This window comes from Silene latifolia, chromosome X (assembly GCF_048544455.1).
Source record: "Silene latifolia isolate original U9 population chromosome X, ASM4854445v1, whole genome shotgun sequence".
NCBI lineage: Eukaryota > Viridiplantae > Streptophyta > Magnoliopsida > Caryophyllales > Caryophyllaceae > Silene > Silene latifolia.
In genome coordinates, this window is record NC_133537.1 from 107,321,948 (window position 1) to 107,346,400 (window position 24,453).

The 24,453-nt window shown below is 40.6% G+C and overlaps 1 non-coding gene across 1 annotated transcript; it reads left to right on the plus strand.

Annotated features, from left to right (window-relative positions):
* Positions 1-22,770: 22,770 nt before the first annotated feature.
* LOC141624249 (small nucleolar RNA R71) lies at positions 22,771-22,877 on the plus strand. The gene has a single exon (XR_012534059.1). It is a non-coding gene; the product is annotated as a small nucleolar RNA R71 (small nucleolar RNA).
* Positions 22,878-24,453: the final 1,576 nt, after the last annotated feature.

Sequence of the window (24,453 nt, forward strand, 5' to 3'; positions counted from 1 at the left end):
AACCTAGTTTGACCAAACTCGTTCGGTCAATAACTGCCCACTCGAGTCTTGGCCTGCTTTGGCCCAAATTACAAATTTTATCGCAATATTATTCTCATGCTATTTCTAATTTCTATCATGTGAAAAACGAAAGTAACACATTATCAATCACCTAAACACTTAACAAACAACGGGCACACATTAACTACTAATGTGACATTAATTAAATCGAGTAACTCGGAATAGTTACCTTACGCTAGCAAAGAGACAAGTAATAACTTGAGAAAGCTTCTAAAACCCAAAATTACTCTTCATCTTCAACCACATATGAGCCACCTAAAATAATTATGTGAAAGGACGATATTAACGAATTATCTTTATATAAAATATGAGACGGAAATTAATTTAATTATATTTTAAATAAACCAAACTAGCGTCAAAACAATTTATGGACACGGCTCAAAAGTTATTATGACAACCTCAAACTCGGCATAACCACCAACTACACATGGCCTCAAACTCGTGACTTAGCTAGGCCACGGCCGGGCCACGGCCTAGGCCACAGGAGTCCGACACGACCACCACCCGACTACCCATAGCCACCCTTCACCCTACTTCATAACTCCGACCCAAAAATCGGTCCAAAAAGAACCCAAAAGATGCCTAAGTTCGACCCCAACTCCAGTCCTCAAATGCAAAGTGAAAACCCACGATGACGGCTCTCGTCCCCGCCCAAAACAGTACCGGTCGTCCCCTTAAGACTCCATTCTCGCGCCTAAAAAAGTCCTAGGCGAGCCAACTAAGTCAAGCATTTAAAACGGTTTTAGAGCGGAAATCCACAAGTATAAAGCAACTCAAAAACAGACCCTAAAGACTACAAAAATCGCCCCAACACAGAGTCCAAATCAGTCCAAAACAATCCCTACATGTCAGTATACACCGTCTCAACTATAAAACACACCAATTATCACCCAAAACAATCCATATATGTCAGCATACACCGTCTTAAATATACCACTTACTAGCTAGCATCCCAAATGATCCCTAGAGGTCAGTATACACCGTCTCAATCATCTCCACATATCAGTATACACCGTCTCAACTATACAACTGACTAATTAACATCCATAAGGATCCCTATATATAATTATACACCGTCTCAATTATAAAATAGACTAACCAGCATTCGAAATAAACATATTTTACAAGTAATATCGAGTAATCCGTTATCGTTACCTTTTTAATCTTCTACCAGACCGTCTATTTTAGTACATACAACCGTCTTATCATAAATAAAGCTGAAAATGTAAATGGGTTTGTAAAAATAGAAAATGAATTTTACTTACAACGGATTGACGAGAACGACGAAAGGAGCGCTATGGAACAAAAATAGTTGAAAACGGATGACAAACGGAGCATCAGTATCAATTTTGAAGATCAAAATTAAAACGAAGGAAAAGAAGAACAAAGAAGGGAAGAAGAAGACGTGAAGGGATGAAGAAATGAGGCAGCAGCCTGCCAGCCTGCTATTTATTATACGTACGTTTCTTCGTCGTTAAGAAACTTCGATCGTTATTAAAACCGTTTCGAGTTAAATTTAACCGATTTAAGTAAAAGTTTCAGTAATAAAACGGAATCAATAATAAATAAATTTAATGAGTGAAAATAAAATAAACTCAGCTAGTTAACGTAAATAATACAATATCAGCTTGAATCGGAATTATTAGCGATTTTTACAAAACTAACGGATATTAATAAAAATTGCTAATTTAGTGAAATAAGCTCAAAATAGCTAATTAGACGGTTTTGTTCCCAAAATCCATCTCGGGTTTACTTAAAACAACTTTCATAAGGACTCGTAAAGAAACGGAAATTATTAAATAAATAAACTCGAACTAATTTCAATAAACTCGAACTAACTTTAAATAAACTTATTAATGATTATTAAAATTAACGTATCGAATTATGATGAAATTAATTAATTAGCTAAGCATAAATATATAAATCGTTAAATGATGTAATTAAATTCAAAATAGCAATTAAAAGAATTTTATCCAACTTAATAAAATACGGGGTGTTACAGATAAATCTACTCGATCGAGCTATCTTGGCACGTAAGACATTAAAGCACCTTCCGAAACCAGCTCACGCGTCTCCAAAATGTTAGATTCCAAGCTCCGGCTCCTTATCCTCCATAAATGCATGCAACTGGGACAAATTAGGCTCGATTTAGCTCCTCTTTGGTTTATTCCTGCAAATTACATAAAACGAACCAAAGTAGAATATTCGGGGGTATTTGTAGCTAGATGCTACATAAATAGTACAGAAATGCGTGTAAAAATGAGGTAAAAACCTTATATAAAATACACGCATCAAATCTCCCCAAACCAAACCTTTGATTGTCCCCAAGCAAAATATGAATGCAACTAAGAATGAACAGTGGAACGGGACCAACGCATCAGCTACAAATCACCCACCAAAACCAGTTTAATGCAACAACTGACAAAGTGGCAAAAGAGAAGTGCAAACGAGTTAAATCAATGTTTCAAACTTACTGAACCGTCGACCTTGCAAGACTCAAAGGATATCGGACTCTCACGGGTCGCTCGTCACTCAGAATTAGGCACAAGGTGAGTATATATGTGAAAGATAGAAAGAAGTAAAGACACTCACCTAACTCGACTTATAAGAGCATGCATGCAGTTAACATGAATAAAGTCTCTACAACCATACATACGCATTCCAATCATACTAATGACCAAGACACATGCCGAGGACTTACATTTGGGTAAGTGAGGTAATGGGTAAGAAGGGGCTAAGATGAATTTGGATATGTGGGGTTAATAGCCAGGCTAACAACAACGAGATCCAAATTTGAACTGCATCCCAACTTCGTACTCAATATAACAAGATGAAACGGTGCAAAAACCATGCACTCTACTCACGGAACACCAAAACAAACTCGTCAACTCCCCATAAGATATAAATAAAACATGGGAATGAAAATCATCCATACGATTTCTCGTTCTTATTCACATGATTTTTTCTTTCTTTTTCTTCTTTTTCTTTTCTTTTCTCGTTCTCTTTTTTTTTCTTTCCATTTCATTTTTTTTTCATTCATCATTTTATTTTTCACTCCCTTCAATTCTTCCACCAAATGCTGAAAATCAGATAAAAATAACCAAGCTGCAGTAAAACATTCCAAACAGCTACTCGTCACTAGCTCGGCTAGGGTAGGAAAAATTCTAGATAGTAGCTAAAAGGACAAAAAGGCAATTTAGCTATGTGGGGCTCATGGGTAGAATGAAATAAAAGGAACTGCCTCTCCTAACATGTGTCACCATCCACAGACCGAATGCATACAGGTATTAAGAAGACTAGACTCATGCTTATGCAAATTGATGTTACATGCCTTAAAGAGAGTGCTACTCACATCCTACATGAAACCGGTCATGAGTGTCACCAGTTTATAAAGCTCTAACCTCAGAATGTAATGTAGCTTGCCGATATATGAATCAAGTCTATTCGTTCAGATAAGAGAGAAACAAAAACTCGTAGATCATGCACATAATCATGCCAAGTAAATGTCAAGAATATGCAAGGCTCAAGTAAGGATTCAATGTAGCGTCAATGTTCAAACGTTCCGACTCAAATTAAACATGAAATTTTTTTTGAATTTTATGATTTTTGAATTAATTAAAACAACAATGCATGCGAAAATAATTAAACGTGCAAACGGAAATGAGAGAAAACATGCAGACACAGATATGGATGCATACCTCCCCAAACCAAACCGTACAATGCCCTCATTGTACCAAAAACAGGGAAAGAAATGCAAACTGAAGAGAAAAGGATAAGTGGAGTCGGAAGACTTACAAAACGTCATAAAGAGGGACCTCCCCAAACCGACCATTAACATGGCAGGTCAAAAAAAGTCAAACAGTAGCTCCATAGACGTCAAATAGCAGCTGGAAGACGAAACCACTCGATCGAGTAGCTTAGAATTGCTCGATCGAGTAAACTGGTAAATGGAAGGACTCGATCGAGTAGAAAACCACTCGATCGAGTAAACGTGATTCTGCATCTGGTCGATCGAGCAAATTTATCACTCGATCGAGTGGATATTACCCAAAAAGTGCTCGATCGAGTAGAAAAACTACTCGATCGAGTAACTGTACCTGCAGAATACGTGTTAAAAGCAAGGAAAGCATAAAAAGTTCGTAAAACAGCGTCTAAAGTTCAACATAAAGCTAAAGAAAAATAAAATGTTCAACAAAAGTACAATAAAACGATCAAATTTGCCTCCCGGAGAGCGCTGGTTTAAGAGGTCCCGCACGACCTTTCTGGCATCAATTAACTGGCGTGTCTAGCTCGTCGAAGTACAAGACTTCAACACGATTGTCTGCTTCATTTGCCTCGTGGTAATGCTTCACATATTGCCCATTCACCTTGAACCTACTACCTTCAGAGTCTTCGAGCTCCACGGATCCAAATTTAGTAACAGCCGTCACCGTATAAGGACCACTCCACCTGGACTTCAGCTTGCCAGGAAATAATCTCAATCGGGCATTAACAGCACCTTTTGCCCAACATGAAACTCCCGTGGTAGAATTCTCTTGTCATGCCATCTCTTCGTCTTTTCTTTGTATATGCGCGAGCTATCATAGGCATTTAGCCTAAACTCCTCCAACTCATCTAGCGCAAAGACGATTCGACCACACAACTTAGGATCAAAGTTAAGCTCACGAATTGCCCACCAAGCCTTACATTCCAATTCAACAGGTAAGTGACATGATTTCCCATAAACTAACCTATAAGGTGATGCACCAATTGGTGTCTTAAAGGCAGTTCTGTAGGCCCATAGTGTGTCCTCTAACTTAAGACTCTAGTCCTTTCGTGATTTAGAAACTACCTTAGACAAGATCTCTTTCAACTCGCGGTTAGAGACCTCAACCTGACCACTAGTTTGGGGATGATACCCCAAACCACGCCGGTGTTGGACACCAACTTTAGACAGAATAGAAGTTAGTTTCTTTTCCTTAAAGTGCATTCCCCCATCACTAATGACGACCCTAGGGACACCAAATCGGGGAAATATGACCTTTTTGAACATTTTTATCACGGTCTTGGCATCACAATGGGGTAAGGCAATCGCCTCAACCCATTTTGACACATAATCTACAACCACTAAAATATACCTGTTACCTTTACTGGACGGGAACGGTCCTTGGAAATCAATGCCCCAGACATCGAAAATCTCAACCTCTAAGATGCCGTTTTGTGGCATCTCATGTCTCTTTGAAATGTTCCCTGATCGTTGGCAAGCATCACAAGCTGAAACAAAAGACTTAGCATCAGCAAACAAAGAAGGCCAGTAAAACCAGACTGAAGTACCTTAGCCACGGTGCGCGATGGACCGTGGTGACCACCATAGGAAGAGGAGTGACAGCCTTCCAGGACTACTTTGGCCTCCCACTGCGGAATACACCGTCTGTAGAGACCGTCTGCACATTCCTTAAACAAATAAGGATCATCCCAGAAATACTGCTTAGCGTTATACAGAAAACGCTTCCACTGCTGATGAGAAAGGTCAGGCGGCAGCTTGCCACTGACAACGAAGTTAGCTATATCTGCATACCAAGGTTATTGGTTAACAATAGACGATATAACAGCAATTAAAGTATCGTCAGGGAAAGAGTCATTAATAGGTAGAGAATCTTCCCCTTCTTGTCGCATCAGTCGCGACAAGTGATCAGCTACAACGTTCTCAGCTCCTTTCTTATCCTTAATCTGCAAATCAAACTCCTGAAGAAGGAGTATCCATCTTAATAGCCGTGGTTTAGCCTCCTTCTTAGCAAGGAGATGCCTCAAAGCTGCATGGTCAGTAAAAACAGTAACTTCTGACCCAACTAAATAAGAACGAAACTTCTCTAAGGCATAAACTACAGCTAGCAGCTCCTTCTCAGTGGTAGTGTACTTCACTTGAGCCTCATCCAGAGTTCGGCTCGCATAGTAGATAGCATTCAGAGCTTTGTCTTTCCTTTGGCCTAGCACCGCTCCTAGTGCATAGTCACTGGCATCACACATAATCTCAAACGGCAGGTCCCAGTCGGGAGGCTGTATGATCGGCGCAGAGACCAAAGCCTGCTTTAACCTGTGAAAAGCAGAAAGACACTCATCAGTAAACACAAAAGGGGCATCCTTAAGTAGCAACTGTGTAAGTGGTTTAGCAATTTTTGAGAAGTCCTTGATAAACCGGCGATAAAAACCGGCGTGGCCAAGGAAACTCCTCACCCCCTTAACATTAACAGGAGGTGGTAATTGCTTAATAACTTCCACCTTTGCTTTATCAACCTCTATTCCCCTATCAGAAACTAAGTGCCCTAAGACAACTCCCTCGTTGACCATAAAGTGGCACTTCTCCCAGTTCAGCACAAGATTAACCTCAATACAGTGCTGCAACACTTTCTCAAGGTTAGACAGACAGTTAGAAAAATCACTTCCATAAACACTGAAATCGTCCATGAAAACTTCCATAATAGACTCAATATACTCTGAAAATATCCCCATCATGCACCTTTGAAAGGTGGCAGGGGCATTACACAAACCAAAAGGCATCCTGCGATAAGCAAAAACGCCCTGAGGACAAGTAAATGTAGTCTTAGCTTGATCGTCTGGGTGTATAGGGATCTGGAAGAACCCTGAATACCCGTCTAAATAGCAGAAGAATTTATGAGAAGCTAACCTTTCTACCATTTGATCAATAAAAGGAAGGGGAAAGTGATCTTTCTTGGTGGCGGCATTAAGTCGCATCGTAATCTATACACATCCGCCAACCAGTCACTACTCGAGTAGGTATTAACTCATTCTTATCATTCTTAACTACAGTTGTCCCTCCTTTCTTCGGGACCACCTGTACTGGACTCACCCATTTAGAATAACCAACAGAATAAATAATACCTGCGTCGAGCAGCTTCATTACCTCGGCCATCACAACATCCCGCATCTTCTCGGTTCGATCACACGACTGACCGTCTCGCAAGGTTTGTGATCTTCCTCCAGCTCTATCCTGTGCATACAAATATCGGGACTAATCCCCTTAATATCGTCCAGTGAATAGCCCAGTGCTTTCCTGTTTTTCTTAAGTACAGCTAACAAAGAGGTTAGCTGATCATTATCAAGCTTAGCACTAACAATGACTGGAAACTGCTCAGTATCGTCTAAGAAAACATATTTTAGATGAGAAGGGAGAGGCTTACGCTCTGGTACCTTTACCTCAATGGAGCAAAGAGTGCTAATCATCTGTTCCACTTGCTCTCCCTCAGCCTCGGTGAGTTCAGGCTCATCTAAATCATCAACAAGCAAATCCAACACAGCGTCATCGTCATCTGGGCTATCTGCACACTCATCAAAAAGCATGAGAGCTTCTAGTGGGTCCTTCATAAAAGAACCCGACCAGAAGTCATAAATAGACTCGTTAATAATATCCACCGAATAACAAGTATCCTCTATCATTGGCCGAGCTAAAGTACTAGGCAGACTGAAAGTGATCGCGTCATCCCCTACTGCAAGAGTCAAACGCCCTTGTTTGACATCAATAACGGCCCCAGCTGTACAAAGGAATGGTCTTCCTAAGATAATTGGGGTCCGGGTGTCCTCAGCTATATCTAAAACAATGAAATCTACTGGGATAAAGAGCTTGCCTATTTTCACAGGCACGTCCTCTAAGACACCTAAAGGCTTCCTAACAGATCTATCAGCCATCTATAGGGTAATGTTAGTCACTTTAAGATGACTCATGTTCAGTTTCTTGCAGACAGATAGGGGCATGACACTAACGCTAGCTCCTAAGTCACAAAGAGCCTTATCAATAACCACATTGCCTATGATACAGGTAATAGAAAAGCTGCCCGGGTCTTTCATTTTGGGTGGAGCCTTGTTTAAAAGCAAATTACTAGACTCTTCCATAAATGAAACTGTCTCAAATTCACTTAAATCCCTCTTACGCGTCACAATATCTTTCATAAACTTAGCGTAAGTAGGTACCTGAGTAACAAGTTCGGTAAAAGGGACAGTTACCTGGAGGTTCTTCACAACGTCCACAAACTTACCGTACTGTCGCTCGATCTTTGCATCCTTCAGACGACCTGGGAAGGGCACTCTGGTAGCAATGAGTGGACCCGCAACTTTCTCTTTGCCTTTATCAGTGCGTGACGTCTCCACAGCAGGGGAAGATGACACGGTAGCGGAATTAGGTAGCAAAATAGGATCTCCGCCGCTTCTGGTACTCGATCGAGTACTTTTATCACTCGATCGAGTGATTTCATGTTGAGAAATACTCGATCGACCACTTTCCTCACTCGATCGACCATTCCCTTTTTCTGCCTTACTCGATCGAGCGTTTTTATCACTCGATCGAGTGATTTCTTCAACAAACTTACTCGATCGAGTAAGAATATCACTCGATCGACCATCTTCAATTTGTGCACTTCTCGATCGACTATAATTATCACTCGATCGAGTGACGGGATGAATTAAATCACTCGATCGAGTAGATTTTTCACTCGATCGAGTGTCCGAACACACGCTGTGACAACAATTTCGTCCGAGAAACTCATCTATATCATCCTCGGGTATCTTGACTATCAAAACCCCGTCTTCTGGTACTTTTGGCTCTTCATGAGTAAGGCCAACTTGGAGATTCATTGCATTGGCTGAATTGCATGTCGGTAGAAGCTTGGCTTGGTCTTTCGCGAGTGTTAACTGCGCGACTTGTTCTCTCAATTCAGCTATGACAGTTTCTTTCTTATTGCACTTCTCCTGAAACTGTTATGTTATGTTAAACATAAAGGATTTCAGTTCAACAATTTCTTGATTTGCAGGAGGAGAAACCGGTTGCAGCGCTGGCGTAGAAAGAGTAGGAGCATTCCTTATTTCTTCGTACAGTTGAGAAAAAAGAACTCCTTGCTTGTATTTCTGATAAGCAAGGACGCGCTCTGTACTTGTCAGGCATCCAATAGGGTCATGCCCTTCCATACCACATCTACCACATAGCTCAACATACTCAGTAATCGAACAAACCTGAGCACTCTACTTTGAAGCTTCAGTAATCTCCACATTACCTAGACTTTTGCTAGGACCGTCCCACTGCATTGCTGCCGACTCAATAACTTGCTCACTACCTCGGGGATTTCCATATTCAGAGACATGAATAGCCATCTCCTCAATGAGACGCCACCCTTGGTCATATTCAACATTCTTTGTGAATCTCCCTTTAGCTACGCTATCAAGAATAGCTCTCTCGCTTCGATATAGTCCGTTGTAAAACTGAGTACAAAGGAACCATCGTTTGAACCCGTGATGAGGCACAGAGCGGACAAGCTTCTTGAACCTAGTCCAAGCCCCATTCAAATCTTGATGAGACAGTGCTCAAAAGAACTAATCGAGCTCTTAGGGCATTGGTGCGCTGCGGTGGAAAATATCGCCTGTAAAAGGCTAAAGCAAGGGAACTCCGGTCGGTTGCACCGGCCTGCCTCCCTATCAAGATCTCTCAACCACTCCGGGCATCATCGGCTAAAGAAAAGGGAAAGAGGGCTCCCTTCACTTTGTCCTGTGTCACCCCTGCAGAAAGGGGAATGGTAGAGCAATACTCAGTAAAAATGACTCTATATGCCCCGCATGGATCTTCTTCAGTACCCCCTAAAGAGATTTCTCTCTACCCATTTGTATGTAAGATGGGTGGATTCCAAAGTTTCCCGATCGTAATGGGTAATAGGAAACCTTTTGGAAGCGAATCCACGATGAGGCTACGAATGGTGGCTAACTTAGGCATTCTGGCAAATAGACTTTACAAAGCAACAACTAACCTGCAAAACTAATCAAAAACTTTGCAGAAATGAGATCAGTCTCAAGGAATAAATTCCTTGAGACGAGAAAAAAACTTAAATAAAGCAACAAAATTGCGCCACCTCCCCGGCAACGGCGCCAAAATTTGACAGGGCAGTCGTATACCTATCAAAAATAACCAACTGGCTCTAACTAATATAGCTAGGGAAGTCGGGTCGATCTCCACAGGGAGATGGGAAGATGTCAGCTTTGTCTAAGTTCGTCTCGGTAACCAAATTGGGGGGTTTAAATTGATTGATTCTAAACTAATGATAAGAATAGGGAATAGAAAATAAGAGAATAAAGGTAAATCAAGTAGAGAAAACACCAAAGACAGACGGTTCACCATAATCATTCAGTCAAGTAATCTAGGTCTCAGGTCAATGCAGATACGGTCTGAGGAGCAATGAATATCTCCTTTCGGCCTCAATTCGCCCTAAAGCACAAATAGCTTAGCTTTCGCCCTAACTATAATGCTCTATTGTTCGCTACTAGTCTCGCCTATTCCAACCTTTCGGTCCAGGTCAAGGGTCACTATGATATAAATGCCTAATTGCGTCGACTCAATTAAACAGATACAATTAATTGCAGCAGTTAACAACAAAGATTATACCAGCATTAACCCAATAGATCGATTACTTTCCCTTCATAATTATGGATCCCCTATAGTCTTAGCAGAGGGGAATTAGCTACGCATCATCATTGAACTAACAATAATAACAAATAGATAATCGAAACTAAACATAATAACAAAACTAATAAAGATCGAATTAAAGCAATTATGATAACAATAAAGGAAAGAGGGAATTAAAGCAATAATTAAGATTAAGAGATTAAAGAAGAAGAATAGTACCAATACAATCCGAATCCGAGTAGCAAAAGTGTAGGAAGAAAGCAAAATCCAATGAACAGTAGCAAAGTATAGAGTAAAAGTCAGTGACCGAGAATCCAGCGAGGAGTTACGTTGTTCTTCACTCTGTCTGATACGAAAAACACACTCTAAACCTAATCTATGGACTAATTACAAAAGCTCATACGAAATTAGGCGGAAAATAAACTAAAGCAGGACAAACCACTCAATCGAGTGGAAATAAACCACTCGATCGAGCAAAACGGCATCAAACTACTCGATCGAGTGGAAATAAACCACTCGATCGAGCACTCCTTGCAAAGTCTTCTCTTGAGTATACTTGAACTGCTCGATCGAGCAACTCCAATAAATAAAGCATTCGATCGAGTGATAAATCTACTCGATCGAGCTATCTTGGCACGTAAGACATTAAAGCACCTTCCGAAACCAGCTCACGCGTCTCCAAAATGTTAGATTCCAATCTCCGGCTCCTTATCCTCCATAAATGCATGCAATTGGGACAAATTAGGCTCGATTTAGCTCCTCTTTGGTTTATTCCTGCAAATTACATAAAACGAACCAAAGTAGAATATTCGGGGATATTTGTAGCTAGATGCTACATAAATAGTACAGAAATGCGCGTAAAAATGAGGTAAAAACCTTATATAACATACACGCATCAGATACCAAGAATATTATGAAGACACGCATATCAAAATTTAACAACTCATTCAACCAAACCACGAACTACGAATCAAAACATGACCCAAACCAAGGGTACTTGGTCTAGTACCAGCGAGAACTCGGCCGAGTACGCGGTACTCGGTCGAGTTACTGGAGGCAGAACTCAATTTTCCGCAACTAACAACATGAAATTTTAAAATTCTACCAGCAAAACGAGTTTCAACCATCTACCAACACAAGGAATTCAAGTCCTAACTACCAAGCAACATAGGAAAGTAAAGTATTGGCCTTATGGCCCGATTACCGTTATCCAAATAACTCCAAATATCTAAGAACGATAAGAAATCCTCCATAAACATCCAACAAATCAAACAACATAAAAGAAAACGGAGCTCAAGGATCGACACTCACATCCACATCCATATCCACTCCACCGCATGTGCCTGAAGTCCCCACGCCATGATATGCTCCAGCTGCATGGTCACCACCAACCCATCTCCCTGCCTCATCAAGCTAGCTTCTGTAGTTGGCTCCCCACGGTCCGGCAAGGCAACCATACTCACGGTATTATGGAGCTCTCCAAGTAGTGCGGTCCACCCCGCAGCTGTGGAACACTCTGCTATCATCTCCTACTCCACTCCACCATGATGTCTGAGTAAGCCCGGTCCCTACATTCTGCAGATGTGCCATCTCGTGCATGTTCCTTAGCACTAAGGTGGTAGATATCCTCTCGGTAAGCTCACTAATCTGCATCCTAGGGTCATGGATCGTAGGATAGGATGGGCATCGGTGAGGGTAGAAGCTCGGTGGGGTGTAAGGAGGCTCAATCTCCACCTCTCTAGTCGTCCTCACTCTACGATGCTCACAAGGGGTCGGGGCAGTCTTCTGCTTACCAGAAGCTATGATCGGCTTGGATAAGTCCAAGAGGATCTCGGGGGAGTTACGTAAAACTATGGCTGGGTTGAGGTTCCTCACTCCCGGGGTCATACTCCGGCAAGTGGTCGATCACCGGTAGGTTCTCAGCGTCAGGAAAAACCATCCACCTAGTTCCCTTTACCCTCCATGCCAAGGATCCATCATCCAACCTCCTCAACCGTTTCACATGGCGCAAATAAGCCTCATCTATGGTAGGGGCAGTCTCAAACATGGCAGAAGTAGAATCAGCCGGGGCCTCAAAGTCGGTCAAACGCGGAGCCAAGCGGGTCACTATGGCCCCATAACTAAGATAGTGGTTCTTGGAACGAACCATTAATGCCAAGTTAGCACACACCACACCCGGACCACTATAGTAGAAGTGCTTCTCCCAAAGGGGGTTGAGATAGGACATCAAAAGCATTACCTCATAAGAGTTTAACTTGCTTGCGTTATTCCGACAATAAAGCAAGCAAGTTAGCATCCGCAAGAAGACGCGAAGGGACACATGCTGGACATCGTTAATTAACATAGCGCTCGAGGTGGGGACGGTCCGGCCGGTAAGTTAAGGAAGATAGTGAGGTGCCCCACTCTCCGTCGCCACATCACTAATATACCCCTCTTTCTCAGTCTCTAATCCCAGGTTCTCGACAAACTGGTCAAGGGTCAAGGCATGGTCGATGTTCAAGAGACGGGAACTAACGGTTTTCCCACGCACATTATACTTGAAGGAACTCATAAATTCCAAGGTAAGGAAAGGATAGGACTTCTTTCGGAGGTGATACAACCCCTTCATTCCCAAGATTTCAAATATATGCACTATATCTGATTCCATACCCAAGTTCCTCAAAATCCCCGGGTCCACACACCTAGTAGGTCTCATAGTACGACCCGTCGAGTCTATAAAAGCAGTCCGCTGCTCAAAATCAGCAAAAATTACCGTCGGATACTTGTCAACTGAAGGAACAAGCAGCTCCAAACTAGATTGCCCTTGCTCTATCACTGTATTGGCACGGGTTCTCTTATTGGGAGGTGCTCTGGTCTTCGGCATGCTGCAAGATTACAAGTTCAACAAAAATCTTTCCAGAATTCACACAATATTGAGAGAAATTTTCAGTTTTATTTTCTTTTAAGACGAAGTTTAAGATAAATTTTTCTAGCAAAAGGCACAAGATACACACTTGTTAGAGCATTGCTAGCAACAATTGAACTCTTATATGCATCCTACCAAGAATCTAAGTGACCATAAATCGAAATTTTGGGGCAAAACGCTAGAATTTTTTGGTATAAAAATCCGAAATTTCGGGCTTAGAATACATTTTTTTCATGTATAAATTAATTAATGGAAGCAATTATTACCAAATTAACAACATACAAGCATGAATCTTTGGATTAAAAGAGTAGAAATTTTCAGATTTGGGGCAACTTACACAATTGATTTGATAAAAGCAAGAAGTTTTGACATATGCATTACCTTAAGTCGGAAATTGATTGAAAGATTGAAGGCAAGAGAACGAATCCGAGAGCGAAGAAGCACAAATCACCAAAGTGTAGGTTGCGAGAGAAAGGTTTAAGAAAATTGTGTGTAAAAGAGTGCTATGAGTCATGAAATAGCGTGAAAGTATGTTTATAGGGTTTCCGGAAAAATTATAGCTGAACCGCGAAGTTTTGGGGTACTCGGTCGAGTACTGGACCTACTCAGTCGAATACCTGTGCCTACTCGGTCAAGTACTCATATTTTCATATTACCATAGCTATTGACTTCCGAGTACTTGGCCGAGTGCCAACATACTCGGTCGAGTAAGGCATACTCGGTTGAGCACCCTATGTATACGGTCGAGTACCCTCGCACAGTCACAGAATTGAGATTTTCGCATATGATCTTCCCTGCAAAATAATAAGCATTGATCGGAGTCCAAACCTATTCGGGACTCGTCACATTTAGGCCCTATGGTCGGACTCACTTGGAGCTTAATTTTCGGTTACTTGTCGTTAGGAGCACCTAGACCAAAACAATATTTAGAACTTCACAAACAACTGTACTATTAGTAAAGAGGCAAGTAAAGGTCGGATCCCAAGGGATGGGTATTGATGTAGGATTTCCAATTGTAAGTAGCGGTGTCTAGGGGTGTCACGATTTGGGTTGAGATAAGATCACTAATCTAAATAGCAATAAAAGTAAACAAGCAAGATGATTAAAATGAGATGTAAACAATTGATAAAAAGCACTAGGGTGTCATGGGGTCATAGGGGATTCATGCGAATTGATCACACAAACATATTCTCAAATTATAAGCAAACAATTATTGTTGTGATGGATCGAGTTGGTTTATATCTTACAATCCTAGGAAGGTTTGGGTCCCGGAGCCGAATCGATTAGATTGTACAACACCTACAAGTAGACTAAATCCTCCCTACTTAACTATATGCATGGTCTAATGAGACTCGAGTTGGTTTATGTCTTACAACTCTCATTGAAAAAGTAAGTGATGGGTAAAAAATGCAAGGATTCATAGGCTCGCATTTCATCAAACATAACATGTGCATAAGTTGAGATCACAACAAGCAAGCAAATAAATTATGAAAACATATTAAATTAAGCATGAATCATCCCCCATGTTGGTTTCCCCTAATTACCCATTAACCCTAGTTAAGGAAACTACTAACTCATTATCAAGTTTAACATGTTAACAAGGTTGTCAATCACATTAACAAAGCAAAACATGATGAACAAGTAAGAAAGATTAACAATAATTAAAAAGGGATTAAGAGAATTATACCTACTAGTGATTCCAAAATAAAGCTAAGAATAATAGAAGTACTTGATGGATGATTGGAAGGTTGTCAATCTCCCAATAATAACCCAAATAATCTTCAATTACCCAAAATAAAAGATGAACAAAAGAGAAATTAAGGAAATGAGATTTGTATTAATATTTGATTAGAAGTTGATTACAATATTAAGAAGAGATTAGAATGAGATAAACTACACTAAAGATTGATAAGAAGAACATGCTTAATCTAATTAGACTAATGGGGTATTTATAGTGGGGATTAGGTACACAAATTAGGGTTTACTAAGGGCTTAAATGACGATTAAGTCCTTGAGGAATCGCTCCTCTCAGAAAAGATGCGAGTCTCCTTTTTGCCAGTCTTTCTTAAATATGCGCATTTTTCATGGAGGGAAGAAGAGGACGTAAGGGGCTGTAAGACAATCCGAGCGTCCAAGAGGTCGGGACGGGCGGATTTCGTGGTGGCTGGACTGGCGGATTGGTACGCTGGACGAGCGGATTGGGGCGTGGTTGGACTGGCGTCCCTCAAAGACGCTCGGATTCCTGAAGTGTTGGACGGGCGTCTTCTTGGCTGGACGAGCGGATCTCGTCACAGCCTCCCCTTTCTTCTTTTCTTCCTCTCTTCTTCCAATAATCCTCCGGGATTTAGTCGGGGATGCAAGGATTTCTTCATCATTGCCCATCTACTATAATATGTACAAAGGCCTTCTAGTCTTGTCTTCTCTTTGATCCTTTGTCATTAGATTCGATCAATTTAGCTCTATTTTGCCATGAAAATGTAAGGTTTGCACTCCTCTCCTACCAAGGAAGCAAAACCTCAAAGAATACGTAAAACAAAGGACTAAAGATAGTAAATGACCCAAATATGCACTAAAAAGCATAGGAACGAGGCTAATTCGGGGACTAAATATGCTCAAATAATGGTCACATCAAATATCCCCAAACCAAACCTTTGCTCGTCCCGAGTAAAGAGGTGACAAAACTATGACCCTTATTTAAACTATCCTACTAATATAGCCGACATGAGACAATTAGTGGGTCTCACTCCGCCCCTTCAACTCACAACAAGACAACCATGAGGTAGGATGCCTTCTTGCAAGGCAAGGTGGGTCTTGCCAAAATGGCGACACATCCAATCATTAAAGCACACAAAATCAAGTAATGGATGCATCTACAAAAGAATAGCCACTTTCCTCATCTAAGTGGCGGAAATTATCTACAAGGGAAGCAATTCAAGGGTACACACTCCTTCATAGATGCAATTTCTTCAAACTACTAAGCCTAGAAGGATACCAATAAATCACCTCCAAGTTGTGTCAAGCTAGGGTACCTTTGTCCTCAATCGTTAAATGCTTTTGTCAAGAATAGACTCCCTATGGTGTTAGAAACACTGGAGGATCGCGGAATTCCACTTCTTGCCTAGACAAGAAGAAGGGTCGTCCCCTCTCTACCATGCACAAAAATGGATACGATGGATAAAGGGATCGATAGTATTTGAGTTTCATTTGGGAGTTTGCTTTGTTGTTGTTTCCCCCCTCAATTTCTTGTGGCATATAACATTTGAGAACACTTTCTTTTTGCCATTTCTTTTGATTTTTGGCATTTCAATACTTGACAACTTTCAACTTTTCTTTGCATTTTCTTTTGAACATTTTCAAAGTCACCCCAATTAGTAACGAGCGTGCCTTATATTTGAAGCATAGGAGTTTTCATTTTTGTTACTCCTCTTTTCTTTTGATGCAATTGCAAACTTTTTCTTTTCTTTTCTTTTCTTGAACTCAAATTTTTGAACAATTTCTTTTTGTGCCTATTCCCTTTGATGACAAAATGTGGTAGAACATGGATGAATGATGGTTGCATGGTTTCAAGGGTCACCTTGGAATAAACGGTAGCCAAGGAGTTATCACACCACAAGGTACTCTTGACTAGGCCTTAATCCATGGGTCAAAGGATACTAGCATGACACATCCTAGGGTGTTTTACAAGTATTCTAACAAGCAAAGTCTTAAGAAGAAAAAGCATCTACTAGGGCTTATGTACACTTGTCAAGCTTCCCAAGTAGACGGTTTCACAAAAGTTTTCTAACATGCAATTATATGCCATGATGCAACTAACATTTATACATCCTAATGCATATGCTTCTACCAACTAGTATGCCAAATAATCTAAATGAAATCCTAAATTCACATTGTTTTTACCGCATCAATCAAAATAAAGCCACATAGTCATTAACATAAAGAGGAAAAAGAAGATTGGAAAGATCATATCATGCGGTCTTCAATATCCTCATGTCTCGGATGTGGCGTAGTCAATCAATGTGAACAAGGATGAACAAACACAATATATACAAGACTACACTAAAAATAAAATGAACATGTTTTTGATTTTTTCAATTTTTCAATTTTTTTGGATTTTTTTGGATTTTTGATTTTTTTGGATTTGTGAATAAAAGTCAAGTTAGAATTTCCCATCCCCACACTAGTATGGGCATTGTCCTCAATGGCCAATACGATAGGAAATTATGCAAGCATGATGCATGATTTCTAAACTAAATGCAAACTATACTAAGCTACACTACATGATGCATGGGTTTTTGTTATAGCGGAGAGCATAATTGAAATTACCTCCCGATGCATATGCATGGACTTCCCCAAACCAAAATAGACATTATTTCTAATGTCTTGAATTTCGGGGTAGTTCATGCACATGGAATGCAATGCATGAAACTACAAATTGTCATTTTGGATTTTACAAGTTGGGAACAATAAAAAGAACACCTCAATGGAGCCAAGGTGTTCGTCCTCCATGTTGCTAGGACTCCACAAACAAATGATAAAAATAAAATAAAGAAAACAAAAGAAGTAGACAAACCATAAGAGGGGTGAAAGATTGTAGGAGCCTCCAAGGTTTGCTAATCCTCCATCATATCATCATTATCATCATCTTCCTCCATAGATGTGGAATCATCTCCACTCCCACTTTCACTTCCTTGCTCTTCCTCAGTTTCTTCTTCCTCTTCTTGAGCTTCTCCTTCTTGAACATTCTCTTGAACCTCTTCTTCTTCACCTTCTTCATCAACACCCTCATCAACAATCTCCTCTCCACACGGTCTTCCACCACTAGAGGTGCTATGAAAGAAAACTTCCCTATCCGCCCAACTAAGCAAAGGACATGATGGATCAAGAAGTCCTTGCCTAGCTAGATGTAGGAGGGGCGGATATTGGGCCTTGTAAGCATCCACTCTATCATTGTAAGCTTGCTTGTGCATTTCCCTCATGAGTAGAGTCATGTAATCATTTCCTACCTCGACATCCTTGGGTTTGAACTCGTGATACTCAAATGGGTAGGGTGGTGTGACAATGGAGGAGGAGGGCTCGTCAATCTCGCCTCTTTGTTGTTGAATAATATACTCGGTCTCCTCAGAGAGTGGAAGAAGGTAGTTTGGTCGGTGAACACTCAATCGGCAAATATTTGAAGGCAAGGTGAAGGATCGAGCTTCATTGGTTAACCACCCATATTTGGTGTCAAGAGGATCATGCTTGACCCACTTAAACTTGTGAATCATGGTGTCCATATCAATGAGATGACCTCCTTTAACCGCCACATAAGTGTTGTCTTTATTGAAATTTGGGTTAAAGTGCTTGGCCAAAAAGGTAACTAGTCCTCCATTTACAATGAAAGCGGTGCCCTCTTTACCACAATCGACATTAAGCCATCGTTCAACCAAAAGTCTTAGAACATTATATGGCTTAGTATATTCCCTTCCTATGTTCAAGGCCGACTCAAGAAGAACAAAATCGAGCTTGGTAAGATGATTAGTGCCATTTCTTGCTATCAAAGTATTCCCAATGACCTTATGCCACACTCTAATGCCCGGATGGTGGACTAATAGAGCACGACAATCATGAAAGCGCACAAATTTCTTTCCGAAAATTGCCTCCCAAAGAGGAGCGGGGTCATACTTGTCGGGGATCTTTTCATAGTACGGGGTATCACTAAGGCCTAAAATCTTACTCAATTCACCAAAAGTGATGCATCTATCAACATTTGCAGGACAAAACTCGATGTGGGTTCTAGTCTCCACCCTTGTGACTTTCAAGGAACTCAAAAATTCCAAGGTGAGGGAGGGGTATGTCAATTCTTTCATGGTAAACAATTTACCCAATCCCATAGCCTTAAAGAAGGTTTTAGTTTGTTCAAGAACACCCAACTTTTTCAAGGCATCTTCACAAATAAATTTTGTAGGCATAATGGTCTTCTTAGCAAAGAGAACAAATTTATCCCTATGAGAGTCGGAAGTGAAAATTACCTCCGGATAATTGGATAATTGCTCAATGACCGGAGTTGTTGATGTTGTAGCTTCCATAGGGGGACCTTGTTGATCCTCCAACCTTGCCTCATGAACTACCAATGCCTTTGACAATTGTTTTGCTTGAAGAGTTTGTTGCCTTTTTGAAAGTGTTTTCTTTGGGGGTGCCTTGTTACCTCCTTTAGTTCTTGCCATTCTTGATTACACCAAAGAAAGATTGAAATCTCCAATTTTTAGTTATGCCCAAATTGATTTAAGATGAAAGAATGTTGCTTTGTATCTTAAAAATCGACTCAAAGGTTGAAGATTTTGGTGTTTGAATCAATTATTGTTGCAAAAGGAGTGATTAATTTGTTGTGAGGAAGTTTGGATTTTATTTTGTTGAATTTGGTTGAGGAAATTTGGTTTTGTTGATGTAGAGGATGAGGGTTTTTGGGGGTTTTGGGTTTTGGGTAGTGTTTGAATGTAGAAGAAATGAAAATGAATGAGGGATAAGGGTTTAAGAGACCCATTGTATTTGAAATAGCAGCAGGGGACGAGCGGATTGCATTCTGGGACGCTCGGATTCTTCGTTTTTACCTCGGGAAATGACGCCACAGGACGAGCGTTTTTCAGGAAAGACGGGCGGATTCTTCCATTTGAGACGAGCGGATTCTTTGGAAGACGCTCGAATTCTGTTACAGGGTGATTCTTTAAAATTCAACAGCAGAAAGACGAGGGTCTTCTCTGTAAGACGAGCGTCCTGTTTCAGACGAGCGGATTCTCAATTGAGACGCTCAGATTCTGTGACAGACCATTTTTTTGAATTGTGTAGCTCTGCCAGACGGGCGTCTGGTGACATTGGACGCTCGGATTCCTCAAGACGAGCAAATTCTCTCATGAGACGCTCGGATTCCTCCTTGTCCACACGGATTCAGGTCCATCCGTGGGTACTGCATAACCCGTAACATTTTCATTCTTCAATTCGCGTGTTCTTCATTGTGGGGGCACTACAAAGGCATGAATAGCCTAGGCAATTGCTATCCCCACACTAAGTCAAAGCACTACACATTAATGAAATCATAAGTCCCTCCCTCACTTCTCTCAAAAATGATGAATATCTTGATTAAGGCACAAAAATATAAATCCAAAAATGACAAAGATGCAATGTAAAAATTGAAATGCAAGTTAGGGAGTTAGAATATTTACAAATGGTGGTTTAGGGAGGACTCCACCAAACTCTCATCCAATGTGAGATGTCATGGGGGCATGTCCAAGGTGTTGTTGATGTTACTCAACACCTTGAAGAAGTAGTCGAAAGCTTGATCATTGTCATGATAGAGGTCCTCAATAGATCTTTGCACTTGTTGTTCTCCGTGATGGTCTTGGTTCATAGCATTACCAATATAGGGATTGAATATCCCTTCGAACTCATCATCCCAAAGACCGCAAACTTCATCTACTTGATCATTAAAAATTTCTTGAGTTGATAGAGACAACTCTTCTTCTTTCTTGTTTTGGCCAATGAGGCCATCTTCTTCACTTGTCATGGGTGAGCTTTTCAAGCTCTCTTTGTTGCTATTCTCTTGCTCTTTTGATGGAGCATCATCAACTTTCTTTTTCCATTTAAATTCCGACTTCTTCCTATCATCCTTCCGGCTATAGTGATCAACCATAAAGCATGGTTCATGCAAACGGGGAGCTCTCATGGTCTTGTCAAGATTGAAAGTTATGGTCTCGTCTCCTACTTCTAGAGTAAGCTCTCCGTGCTTCACATCTATCACCATACCCGCGGTGTGCAAGAAAGGTCTACCGAGGATGATCGGAATATTGGAGTCTTCTTCCATGTCAACAATGACAAAGTCCACCGGGATGAAGAATTTGCCGATTCTCACGGGAACATCTTCCCATATCCCTAATGGTGTCTTCGTCGATCTATCGGCCATTTGAAGTGTGATGTTGGTACATTTAAGCTCTCCCATCCCTATCCTTTTACTAACCGAATACGACATAACACTCACACTTGCTCCTAGATCACACAAAGCCTTGTTGATCGTGGTGTTGCCAATGGTACACGGTATTGAGAAGCTTCCCGGATCTTTTAGTTTCGGAGGTGAACTCCCTTGAAGGATTGCACTACTCATCTTAGTGAAGGCGATAGTTTCAAGCTTCCGGATCGACTTCTTTTTCGTAAGGATGTCCTTCATGTACTTCGCATAGGCCGGCACGTGATTGATTAATTCCGTGAAAGGAATCGAGACTTCCAAATTCTTCACAATTTCCATAAATTTTCCAAGTTGGTCATCAAACTTAGGCTTAGCTTGACGACTTGGGAATGGAAGCCTAATCACAATGGGCTCTTTCTCCTTGGCCTTTTATTCACTTTTCTTTGAAACTTCTTCTTTTGTTGGTTCATATTCCTTAGAGTTTTGCACAACTTCCTCTTTGTCACTAGCTTCCACAACTTCATCCTCAACTTGCTTCTTTGGTCCTTCATATATCGTACCACTCCTCAAGTGAATGGCACTAACCGTTTCATGTCTTGGGGGATTACCTTGAGGTGGTAGTTGCCCCTTTTGTCTTTGAGAGTTTGAAGATGCTAGTTGGGTCAATTGGGTTTCCAACATTTTTGTGTGGGCTAGGATGTTGTTGATGATGATGTCCTTTGCTTGGCTATCCTTTTGCATTTGAGTAAAAAACTCTTGTTGATTCTTTTGCATTTGTAGGACCGCTTTTTGAACATCAAACCTTAGTCATTTTGTTGATTGTATGGAGTTTGATTTTGGTAACCTTGGTTTTGGTTGAAAAAGGGTCTTTGATTTTGGTTTCTCATGGGAGGTGGGGTGTATGTTTGTTGAGGGTTTTGAACATTTTGGCTTTTGTATGAGAGATTTGGGTGGAATTTGGTGTTTTCATTGTAATAGTTGGAATAAGGGGTACCACTCTTGTATGCTTGAAAAGCATTCACTTGCTCATTTGTTCCCCTACATTCACTTTGGTCATGTCCCAAAGTTCCACAATTCTCACATATCCCACTTGGGATTGATGAAGATGCTACCATGGCATTAACATGATGCTTTGGTGATTTTGAGGCTTCTTCAAGTTTAGCCATAGCTTTTTCAAACTTCAAGTTAATGATATCAATATGAGCACTAAGTTGAGCACCCAATTGAGTAATAGAGTCCGCTTCATTCTTTCCTCCTCTAGTAGCCTTGCGAGGTCTACTATATTGTGAATTATGGACCGCCATTTCCTCAATATTGTTTCAAGTTTGATTATCGTCAACTTCGGTGAATATACCATTTGATCCCATGTTGAGAATGTTTCTTGAGTCTTCATAAAGACCATTCCAAAAATGTTGTACCAAGAACCACTCGCTAAGTCCATGATGAGGACATGAGCGACAAATTCCTTTGAACCGCTCCCAAGCTTTATACAAAGATTCTTCATCCCTTTGCTTAAAACCCGTAATTTGAGCTCTTAGCATGTTAGTCTTTTCCGAAGGGTAGAATTTTTTGTAGAAAGCTAGAGCCAACTTCTTAAAAGAGTCGATTCCAAGAGTAGCCTTATCAAGGCCTTTCAACCATTGTTTTGCGGTGCCGATTAGAGAAAAAGGAAATAAGACCCATCGAATTTGGTCTTGAGTTACACCGGTTTGTGAAATCGCATCACAATAGTCACAAAAAGTCTCCATGTGAGAGTGAGGGTCTTCACTAGGCATTCCCCCAAATTGGCTTCTTTCGACTAATTGGATAAATGCGGATTTAGCAATGAAATTCTCGGTTAAGTGTTGTGGTGTGGGAGTACCATTGGGTAGGTTCTCCTCGGTTGGTACGGAATGTGATGAAAATTTAGGCATTGTGGGTTGATTTTGTGTTGGATTTTGTGTTGGGTTCTCCTCACCTTCTCTTGCAAAAGGGTTAATGAACTCAATAGTATTTGGTTGAATATCTACAACCTCACCTATACCTCTCAAAGTACCTCTAGCAAGTCTTCTATTGTTTGTCAAAGTCCTTTCAATTTCATGATCAATGGGTAACAAGTTACCTTGTGATCTTCTAGACATGCAAAATATCAAACAACTTGAAAACAATTAGAACAAACCTTGAGGAGTTTTACTTCCCCGGGGCAAAGAAAGACACAACTAATAACAATCTAAGAAAATCAAATCAAGTTAACACCGTCCCCGGCAACGGCGCCATTTTTTGGTCGGACTCACTTGGAGCTTAATTTTCGGTTACTTGTCGTTAGGAGCACCTAGACCAAAACAATATTTATAACTTCACAAACAACTCTACTATTAGTAAAGAGGCAAGTAAAGGTCAGATCCCAAGGGACGGGTATTGATGTAAGATTTTCGATTGTAAGTAGCGGTGTCTAGGGGTGTCACGATTTGGGTTGAGATAAGAAGATCACTAAACTAAATAGCAATAAAAGTAAACAAGCAAGATGATTAAAATTAGATGTAAACAATTGATAAAAAGCACTAGGGTGTCATTGGGTCATAGGGGATTCATGCGAATTGATCACACAAACATATTCTCAAATTATAAGCAAGCAATTATTGTTGTGATGGATCGAGTTGGTTTATATCTTACAATCCTAGGAAGGTTTGGGTCCCGGGGCCGAATTGATTAGATTGTACAACACCTACAAGTCGACTTAATCCTCCCTGCTCAACTATATGCATGGTCTAATGAGACTCGAGTTGGTTTATGTCTTACAAGTCTCATTGAAAAGGTAAGTGATGGGTAAAAAATGCAAGGATTCATAGGCTCGCATTTCATCAAACATAACATGTGCATGAGTTGAGATCACAACAAGCAAGCAAATAAATTATGAAAACATATTAAATTAAGCATGAATCATCCCCCATGTTGATTTCCCCTAATTACCCATTAACCCTAGTTAAGGAAACTACTCACTCATTATCAAGTTTAACATGTTAACAAGGTTGTCAATCACATTAACAAAGCAAAACCTGTTAACAAGGTTTTCAAAAAGAGAAGGAATGGGAATAGGGTGATCATGATAGAGGACATGAATGGCAAGATGTGTGTGAT